The sequence below is a fragment of the Gracilinanus agilis genome, chromosome 4, assembly GCF_016433145.1.
Source record: "Gracilinanus agilis isolate LMUSP501 chromosome 4, AgileGrace, whole genome shotgun sequence".
NCBI lineage: Eukaryota > Metazoa > Chordata > Mammalia > Didelphimorphia > Didelphidae > Gracilinanus > Gracilinanus agilis.
The window spans coordinates 37,151,358-37,162,899 of record NC_058133.1 but is presented as its reverse complement, the minus strand read 5'-3'; positions in this window follow the sequence as shown (position 1 = coordinate 37,162,899).

Genomic DNA, 11,542 nt, shown 5'->3' with positions numbered 1-11,542 from the left:
GATGATTACTTTTGCCACCCACTGCCTTTACTCCTTATGTGCTACCAAAATGGAGAAAAAAAATAATTCTGTGCTGACTGGATCCTCTATAAATTTATGTTACATAACTTCAACTGGGTGCCCACTCATTGGCAAAGCAATTCTTTTAGAGTTTTCTGACTCAGTATCCCACTCATCATAACAATTCTTCCAAACCCTTTCATCTCTCCTCAAATCTCCCATGCCTTCCCTTCCTCTCCATTATCTCAGCTGAAAACCTCTCCTATTTCACTGAAAAAACTGAAGCTATTCCTTGAAAGCCCTCTCTTCTTATCTCATCTTCATGACATGTCACGCCGATGCTTTCCACCACTCTGTCTTCCTTTACCCATTTCTCTTGAGAAGTGATGGACTTATTTCTTGACAAAGTAAACCCTTCTATATACATAATTGATCTTATTCTGTCCCATCCTCTCTGGAAGATTACCTCTCTATCATCTCCACTTTCTTACTTATCTTTAGTTGTTAGAAAGGCTATAGAAAGCAGAGTCACTAATGCTCTATTGGTGAAGCTGAAAATTGGTCCAGCCATTTTTGAAAGTAATTTGGAACTAAGCTCTCCAATTTACTAAACTGTGCATACTCTTTGATCCAACAAAACCACAATTAGGCATACAGTAACCATATGTGCAAAAGATATTTATAGCATCTCTTTTTGTAGTAAGAAAATATTGAAAACTAAGGGGTTCCCATCTTTGCGGGAATGGCTAAACAAAATATGGAATATGTATATAATTGTTAAACTACAAAAATAATGAGATAGATGTTTTCAGAGAAAATTAGGAAGACCCCTATCAATTAATGAAGACTGAAGTGAGCAGAATTAGGAGGACAATTTTATATCATAAGATTATAATAAAGAAAAACAACTTGGAAAGATTTGAAACCTCTTTTCAAAGTAATGACAAATCATTATTTGAAAGGATCAAAGAAGAAACATGCTATTTACCTCTCAACAAGGAGATGATAGATTCATAATGAAGAATAAGTCTGTAGACATGGCCAATCTGGAAATTTGCTTTGCCTATTTGTTATGAAGACTTTCTTTTTGTTTGGTTGGGGGGCGGGTCTGGTAGCAAAAATAAATACCTTAAAATTTTTTTACAGATATATGCCATCCTAGTAAATATTTTTGCTAAGAACTAATTGTATCTACTAGATGAATATTAATGGAAATCACAACAGTGGGGGCTCATGAGACAAAGTAGTAGGAGTGGACATCATGGGATACCCTAGAATCTATGAGAGTAGTAGGTACTCTCTAGGAACCCAGTCCTCAAATATGAATGCAAGTTGGGGTAGTACCTAGAAGGGTTGTTTTGTTATAAAGTTCAGTAGATAATTTTTCTTCATTTGGCAAATAAAACACACGGCTTTCTCTTATATTTACTACATGCTAAGCACTCTCTTCAAGTTTCCCTGAAGCAAGATCTATTTTTTCCTGAGAATTTCTTAATTTTTTTTGAAAAATGTTATTAGACATTTTCTGAGATGTCACAATAACCTTCAGATTTCATGTGTTTTCTGTAAGAACTGTGAACATTTCATCCATTCCATGTATGACCTATTGGAATAATTAAGCATCCCTCATGGTTTATTACGGTTTTAAATGACATAATACTTGATGAGCAAGAGCTAACACCATACTGAAGAATTTGAATTCTCTCCACCCCAAATATTTTGCTCTTTGATCATTTTTATATGCTTGTCTTGATAAAACTGTTCTCATTAAAAATTACATTATCCCACATCATTTCATTTCTCTGCAGTGTTCATGATAATAAAATGTTGAACTCATTGGTATGCTCTACAAGTTTATCAAACTAGAGAATAATCATTTTATTTCATTTTTGAAATAAATTACAAATACGAGGTTATTACATAATGCATATATAAGCTCTTAAAATTGTACACAGTATACTTCATTTTGATAAAAAGAATAGTTGGGAAGTTGTTAAGACATTAAAAAGATGTAGATTTTCACATTTTTAAAAGTTCTCATGTAAAGCAAAAGTTTATTTAATAAGCTAAGATGTACAAACTATCACAAGTGTTGGTCAAAACTCTACTAATTTAATAATTAAACCCCAATTTTTTTTAGAAAAGGAAATAATAAATCCATGGTTAGCATTTACATAAAACTTTAAGTTGCAAAGCACTTTACAAATATTATGTCATTTTCTCCTCACAATAACCCTGGGAGACAAGTGCTATCATTAGCTCCGTAAATGAGGAAACTGAGAAAGCAATGGTTAAGTGACTTGCTCAAGGTCACATAACTGTTAAATGTCGGATGCCAGATTTGAACTCACGGGTCAGACTCCAGGTCCATTGCTTTATACACTGTACCAACTAGCTGCTTCTCTAGAAAATCTAAAAAACGTTAGGGAAATAATCTAGAAAATGCAAGGGTTTCCCCTCACCCCTACCCCAGTCCTAGAAAATGTGTTTTGTTTTGTTTTTAGGAAAGGTGGTTCATAATTCCTTAAATTTAACTTCATCAACTATTTAAAAAATTATAGCTTGGGTGTATAAAATACTTTGTATTTTAATCAATCAATCTATAAACATTTAAGCACCAATTGCAGTGCTGGAGTTACAAAAAGAAGCAAAAAAATTTTACAAAGTGCTTTTCTCATTACTACCACTTGGTGAGATAAGTTGTATAAATATTATTTCCATTTCATTTATTTATTTATTTATTTTGTTTGTTTGTTTGTTTGTTTTTTAAAAACCCTTACCTTCCATCTTGGAGTCAATACTGTGTATTAGTTCCAAGGCAGAAGAGTGGTAAGGGCTAGGCAATGGGGGTCAAGTGACTTGCCCAGGGTCACACAGCTGGGGAAGTGTCTGAGACCAGATTTGAACCTAGGACCTCCCGTCTTTAGGCCTGACTCTCACTCCACCGAACTTCCCAGCTACCCTCTATTATTTCCATTTTAAAGATGAAGAAACTGAGGCTCTGGGATATGCTCAAAGTCACATAGCTAGTAAGAGACAGAACCAGTATTCATACCAAGTTCTTCTGACTTGTATTTCAATTAGAATAATTAATTATGCCCTGATAATTAATAATGAATTCCAGGAATTTTAGTACCCATCTTGTAACACTTGATTTTTTTATTCACTTTTCCAATATAATTTCAATGGAAAAAAGTTATTTATAAAACTACACTAATAGGTATGAATAATGAAAACAACCCTACAAGGAAGAATGGTTACAGAGTGTATTCTTATTTGCATATAAATGAAATAATTGTGTTAGTGTCAAAGGAAAAAATTATATAAAGTGAATTTTTTTTACCATACAAACCAATATCATAAATATTCAGGTCATAACTTGTAGGTTCCTAATGTTTTGTTTTATCTTTCATTATACAAGGATGACTAAAAGTCAGATTATAGTCATCAAACTTTGCTTCATTTACATATACCTTAAGCATTAAGAATGTATGTACCTTTAATATGAATTTCAAGAAACAAATAAATGAAAAAGTATTTATTAAATGATTATGGAGCAGCAAAGTGGCACAGTGGATAGAGCACTGGGCTTAAAGACAGGAGGTCCTGGGTTCAAATTTGACCTCAGACACTTTCTAGCCGTGTGACCCTGGGCAAGTCACTTAACCCCATTTGCCTAGCCCATGCCCTTCTGACTTGGAGTTGTTACTATGGAAAATAAGGGTTAAAAAACAAATAACTGATTACTTTGTCCCAGGCAGTATGCTAAGCATTAGGCATACAAATACAGAAGCAAGTCAATCATTGATCTCAAGGAGCTCATAAAATATGAAATACTTAAAATTAAAATAATGGGGAAGACACCTCCTGTAGGGGACTGGGGATCAGGGGAGGGTTTTTTGTCTGAAGAACTCGCAGTGATGGTGAATGGAACAATAGAGCAGTTGATGAACACTCTCCTTCCAGAAATAACAGTAGCATTGATGTGACCACTTTTCTGAGAGCAAGAGGTAGGCAGGGTTGTGGGGTGAAAGGAGAGTGGAGGTGGAGTAGGGTGTAGGGCAGCAAAAGGAATGGAAAGAAGAAATGGGAAGAAGAATGGCTTGGGATAGAGCTGGCTACATATAGTCATTTAGTCATGTCTGACTCTTTGGGATCCCTTTTTGGGGTTTTCCTTCTCCAGCTCATTTTACAGATGAGGAAACTGAGGCAAAAAGGGTGAAATGACTTGCCTAGGATCACACAGAGAGTGAGTATCTGAGACTAGATTTGAACCCATAAAGATGAGTCTTTCTGATTCCTAGCACAGTGCTCTATCCACGGAACCACCTAGCCGCTCTGATTAGTAGGATCTACCAAATAAAATTGAATGACTTAATTCCTGTAAGATATGTTCTCTAGAGTTTGAGTCTGTAGAGGACAAGGCAGGAAGATGATGGGTATGAAGTATAGTCAGGTGTAGTAATCAATATATAGTGCAGAATAGAATTAATGATTTTACATGATGACTGAAATTTGTAAAAAATTATTGGATTCATAAAAAGTGGATTTTCTCTTATTTGGACATTTTGGTAAGAACTCTAATTTCTGAGACTCAAGAATATGCCTCTTTTTGGATAGGATCTACAATTTACAGTATCATGGTTGGAAGAGCCATCATCCTTCTAGTCATTCTGTTCCTAACTTTGGAACTATCCTTGACCTTTCCCTCTCCCTGAATCTTCATATATGAATGGTTGCCAATTTTACCAATCTTACCTCCACAATATTTATCCCATCCATCTTTTCCTCTCTAATCATATAGTTTCTACTCTAGTTTAGGCCTCCATAACTTTCCAGCTGGGATATCGAGATCGCCTTCTAATTGGACTTCCAAATCTAGGTTCTCCACACATTTGCCAAACTCATATTCCTAAAATAGACTCGACTGAGTCAGTCAAAAATTTCAATGGTTCCCTATTGGCTCTAGGAATAAATACAATATTCTTAGCCCAACAATTAATGCCTTCCACAATCTGTCTCCAATCTTTCCAGTCTCATTTCATATGACTCCCTTTCCTTTATAATCTATTCCAGTCAAACTGGCCAGTTGGTTATTCCACATACATGGAAATCCACCTCCTGACTTCATGCCAATCTTCAGGTTTTCTGGTTGCCTGTCACACTTGGAATATACTCCCTTTTCAGCTGTTTCTCTTTTCAGCTGTTGTGCCCTTGACTTCTCTTTCTATCACCTACAAGTATTTTACTTCTATCACCAAGAACTCTGAAATTCCTTTATAGGATCATAATTTCTTATCATTCCATCTTTCCTTATTCTTTTTGGAATTCTTTAGGAATTTAGGAATTATTCTAATTCCTCCTAAAATTATTCTTGGCTCTCATGAAGATCTCTGATCCCTCGACTTCTTAGAATTTGTCTTGGCCATACCCCTGTTCTGGATTCACTCTTCTCCATGTCTTTGGTAACCAGTTCAATTCTACATTAGCATTTATTCCTGAATCCCTTGTTCTCTTGTCTTATGGTTACTTATGTTTTGTCAAATCCCAATGTTGGCTATTTTTACCATCCATCCTTGTGTTCCAGTGCTACTGAAGAGAGCCTGGAAGAAGTCACAAAACCATGCTGACTAGGTACACTAATTTTTTTTGTTATTTAACCTCTGGACCCTTACTACAATAATAATAATAATACAATAATAGTATATATAATATAATAATAGTATATATAATATAATATAACATGTATATTATACAATATATAATATAATTATGATATTATATAACACTTAAGTTTTCAAGGTACAACAACAATAACAAACAGATGAGAAAACTGAGGTTAAAAGATATGTGATCCAGAAGAAAAACAACTGCTTAATCACATGGATGGGGATAGGATTGGGGATGTAGACTCGAAACGATCACCCTAATGCTCCCTTTTAAACCCTCTACAATCTGGCTTCAGTTCTTATTACTCAACTGAAACTACTCTCTCCAAAAGCACCAGTGACCTTTCAAATTACCAAGACTAAATGGTCATTTCTCAATTCTCAACCTCTTTTGACCTCTGCATCATGGGATGCCTTTAATCACTTTCTCTTCTCTGGGTTTTTGTGATGCTGGGATCCTTAAGGTAAGGAATGGTTCCATTTTTTATTTATGTAGTATCTGGTACACTGCAGATACTTAAAAAGTGTTCATTATATAACAAAACATACTAAAAACTTTACCAATTCTTTTCCTAATACTAATCCACATTCATAACATTGCCATTTCTCTGTGTCTTTTTTCATGATTATTTCCATCTACATTCTCCTTTGAGTCTCAAATGACCTTTTACAAAGTTATACTATTATGAACACTTTTTAAAAAAAAGAAAAACTGATTTCTATTTTCTTCTGTGTTCCGCAGTCATTATGTGTGTATTTCATATGATATTTTCCCCAAAAAACAAACCTTTTAAAATAACTAAATTAAAGGGATCATCTCTTTCTATCCTTCTAATATCAAAATTCCCTTTCTAATAACTAATAGCTTTACCATCACAATATTTTCCTTCTGAAATTTTTTATCCTTTAAATAAACAATGGGTTTTCTTTTCCTCTACTCTTCTATTCATTCTAATTCTTTTTCTCTCTTTTGTCCTATTCTTTGGTGATACTTGGCCACCATGACAGAAACCTCTTCTGACTTTTCAAGGTCACCTCAAAATGAGAGCAATTATTCCTCTCCAGAGCTTCCCTGATCTCATTTTAGGAAACACTGATCCATACATTTTTCCAAATTGTTAGCTTTAAGAAAAATTTCCGTTCTGGCTTTAAGTAATGTGAACATCGCCTACTTCTTGTCATTTTTAGGGTTGATGAAATCCAGTTTGTCCATGAATACGGTCAAGCTGGCACAGATGTTGAGGTTAACTTAAGAACCAGATGGCTCTACAATGATGAACAAAGCATACTGGAAGAAAATCTCCAATTTTAATTTTACCTTTCTGCAACCCACAACTATCATCTGGAAATGTTCATGTACCCTAATTCTAATAGTCTAAATAAACATTTAATGGCCGATAATTGGACTCGAGATGGAGAGAAAATACCCTCTAATGATAGCCCTGTTCTGTAGAATCTAGTAACACATCTCTGCTCCCCACCTATATATCTACCACCCTGAATTTTTGTGGAAAGGAGTAAAAGGGATACCAAAGTGGATCAATACTCTCCTTAGTGTAAGTATTCACTCTGGTGATGCAGGTCATAGTACATCAGTACTAGACTATTCTCTTTGATTTTCATCCAAGTCATCCCATAAATTCCCTTTGGTCCACCTCTTCTGGAGACTTTCTTTGGTTCTCTGGATACTGTATTCAGATGCTACTGGAGCACATGAAGTCTCAGTCTTGGCCTGCCTTTTTTTTTTAAAATCCATTCCTCCTTCTTTTTGCTTCATGGGCCAAAAAAGAGGCAAGGGAAAAGCAGAAAGGAGAGAAAAAGGAGGAAAGAATGGATAAGATAAGCAAGAAAGGATCAAGAGATTCAGAAATGGGAGCCTAGATTTGATGATACTAAAAAACATAAGATCCCTAAATCTATTTGTGCTTCTGGGGGAAATTATGGTGATGTAAAAAATATTACTAAATTTTTATTTATTTATTTTTTAAAAGGCTTCCTCTCAAAGAGCTTACATTCTAATGGGGGAAGACAATTCATAAAAAGAGAGTTGAAAAGCTTTGGGAAGACAGGACGGATGAAGAGAAGTTAGCCATACTGAAGTATGGTAGCAAAATCTGGAGGATTTGATGCATAACCCAACAAGGAGTCAAGCTTGGTCAGCAAGGGCTATCCCCAAAGAGAGAACAGAACACTTCTTATTTAATCATAGAAAATGCAGACATCTAGAGGCAAACCCCAGAAGGAAGCATTAGAAACTACAGTGTTTCCTTATTCTAACCCCACAATGTAGTACAGGAAGGATGTTGTCTTTTGGAAAGGAAGGGATCTTCCAGAGACAACCCATAGAAGGATTCTTTCTGTACATTTGCAAGAACTACTTGGTATCCTCTAAGTTGAAGAATTAGGTTCCTAAGTGTTGGCATTTTTTGTTCTAAAAAACAACAATTTAAGGAACAATTTAGAATGCTATGAGTACTGCTGAAACAGTTCATTGATTTCAGAGAATCCTTTCCATCCTTGTAGCAGGAGAGATCATGGGAACCCCTGATTTAATGGACTGAAGTACCTTCCATGGAGCAGAATATGTGCTCTTGCCCTTTGTTAAGGGATATGGGCTTTGCTGGGGTGGCACAGGGAGAGGGGTTCCAGTCTCTAGGGCTTTGGGGAATAGTATTGGCAACTGGGCGTCAGGAAGATGGACTTCTATCAGAATATAAGAGGAAATTAGGAATTCCTTGGATGACCCCTGATGCACCCTGATTTTAAATACAGTCACTGTACTTCATCTTCAAAGTAAACAGACCAAGCTATATCTTTTCTTGAAGCATTTGAAGTCATAATTGTTGCCCCCACACATGGCCCACACACAAATAGGCAGTGGAAATTATTTCCATCCAAAAATATTTGTAGGATATATTATAGATTTTCATCTAAAATGCATTACAATACAATTTGCACTATAATTTGATGATGATTATTATTTTTACATGTCTAAGTGATACCTTTACTTCTACTCTAAATGTTGTGGGGTTTTTCCCTAGGGGAAAAATGATGGATTCCAGAAATGTCCTCTACCTGACCTTTACCAACCATAAAACCGGATTTCAGCAGTTCTGATTAATGGAACTAACAGAATATTTTGTCCCAGAGGACAAACACTGCACATTTAAGTCAAGAGTAACCCAAGGACATAAGAAACAGAAACAAGGCTCTGGAGTTTCAAATATTATATAGAATAATCAAAAGATATTAAAATTATATATGCAGCTATTTTGAGAAAATGTGGAAATAACATTTTAAATCTGATTAAGCCTCAACAGAATGTGGTCCTCATCTCAAAGTCAACTAAAACTTGAACTATGACATGGAAACATGCTAATTGTTGGATCATAGACCTGAAAGGGCCCTCAGAAGCCATCTAGTCCCACCATCTCATTTTAATGAGAAAACAGACACCAAGAGAGGTTAAGTAACTTACCTGAATACCAGGGATTTAAACCAGTAAGTCCTCGTTATGGTTTTGGGGATGGGGAGAGGTGGCATGGCAGTGAAGCCTTTGTTCATCCATCTCCAATTTATAATGTTTAGCTCTCAGTTAAACTCACATGTCATACTCTGCAGGTAATACTCCGTATATTTGCAATCTATAATTCAAATTATACCATTTTTGCTTGGGATGTCCTGCTTCCCTTTCTTGAAATTCCATCCATCCTTTATAGTTCAACTTAAATTAGGTTTCCTTCCTTTCTATAAAGCCTTCCTTGATCCCTACCAATGACCTTTTCCTCTGCACCTTTTATAGCACTTTGCTGTATGACTTTAATATGCTTATCATATAATGTCTATATTTGTCTCTTATCCTCTTATTAGACTATAGTCGGTCAGCATATATCTTTCTAGCTTTATAACTCCTCCAGTGCCTAGCAGAGTGCTCTGCACATACAAGTCTGTTAAATTACTGGCTGAAAAAAAAATACATTTACCTTGGAATTCACAGAATGAAGAAATTAGCACTACTATTCCCTTCATCATTTACAGGAGATTCTGTAATTTATACAAGTATGCTCTAGAAAGTTTCTCTCTGGAAGTAATAAGTTCATTCCATTCAGTATGAGCTGTAAGAAAGTCATTCTTTCATTTGAATTTAATTGTTCAGCCCCTAAGGGCTGTCATTTCCCCAAGTATATGATAATCATAATATGTACTTCCCCAACATGTTAATGCGGGAAGTTCTTTCGGTAAAAGAGGTTATATAAATGTAAATTTTTTGTTGTTGTAATTAAGGTAGTGTGGTATATCTTTGGCATACCACAATGTAGTTATTTTAAAATGATTTCCTTTAAATTACAGTAATTCATTTCAAATTACCCAGGACCAAGTACAGCACTTCTTTCCCTAGAAAAATCTTATTTTACATGAGCTCAAATAATTATAACCAAATCTAAAATTTACTGTTATTTTACAGGGTGAGGTTCACAAACCCAGCACTCAAGGGGCTGTTTATTTCCTCTTAAGTGCTTTGCATGTAATTAGTGTGTGCTGCCACCAGGTGAACACCGCTGTCTTGGCTATAGTCTCATGATTCAAATGGCGAGACTTCCCATAAGTATGGCCAACTGTGAACGTGATGAACATACTTTTCCATTTTGTTATTTTTTTTAATTAATAAAAAATCTTCATCCTCATTTTTTAAAACTAAAAGGCACAGCTCCTAGGTGTCATAGTGTAATCTTTTCACTATGCTGTAAGAAGTCACAAAAATATTGCAGTGGGTATGTTATAAATTCATATTAATCAGCTTCAATGGGGCCCTTTCTACAACCACTAATTTCTTCCCTATCATACTCCCCAAAAAGCTTTTGAAATCTCTTCCCTCCTTAAACCTCCACCACCTAATTTCTCATTTTTGAAGGCCTTTCCTTATTTATTGTATAAATGGAGAAGATTTAACATGGGCAATTTCTTCTTTCCTCTTCATCTTGACATCCCCAACTCACTCTTCTTTGGCCCAGTCTCTGAGAATTAGGTGGCCCTTCTTTTTGCCCAAACCAATCCCTCTACATGTGTCTTTTATTCCATTCCTTCCCTTCTTCTCCAACAGATTGTCTTCTCAGTCATTCCTCCTCTTCAATCATTAGTGCTTCCTTATCTGCTAGTTCCTTCCTTACTGTCTTCAAACACATCCAAATCTTCCCCATCTTAATAAAATCTTTCACTTCATTTCTCTCCTAGTAACCACTTTTCAGACTTTTTTTTCTTTCATGTCACAGAAAACTCTTCACTGCATGAGTTCACCATACATCTCTGGACTCCTCACACTTGAAATAACTTCTGCCCTTATGGCTTCATCCTTTCACTGGTTGGTTCCTTCCAGAACTTCCATTTTAAGGAGGACACCAGGCTAGTAGGGTCTTTATTTCTCTTCAGGTTTCTCTTTTTACTCTCTGGATTCTCTCTACTGTTCCCTCACTCACAATTTGTTCCCTCCCCTCTACTTCCCAGATCTTTTCCCTTTTACTTGCTGTCTTTCTCCATTACAATGTAAGCTTCTTGAGAGCAGGGACTTTTTCCCCCCTTGCTTGTATTTGTATTTCTGGGGGCACCTAGGTGGCAATGGATAAAGTCCAGGGCCTAGCCATGCAACCCTAGACAAATCTCAACATTGTTTCCTTCTGTAAAATGGGAATAAAAAGCACCTATTTCCCAAGACTGTTGAATCAAATGAGATATTTGTAAAAAGTGTTCACAAGACTCATGAGCTCATATCCAGCCTTAGACATATACTATCTTTGCGATCTTGGGCAAGACACTTAACTTTGCCTCAGTTTCCTCAGCTATAAAATGAACTGGAGAAGGAAATGGCAAACCACCCC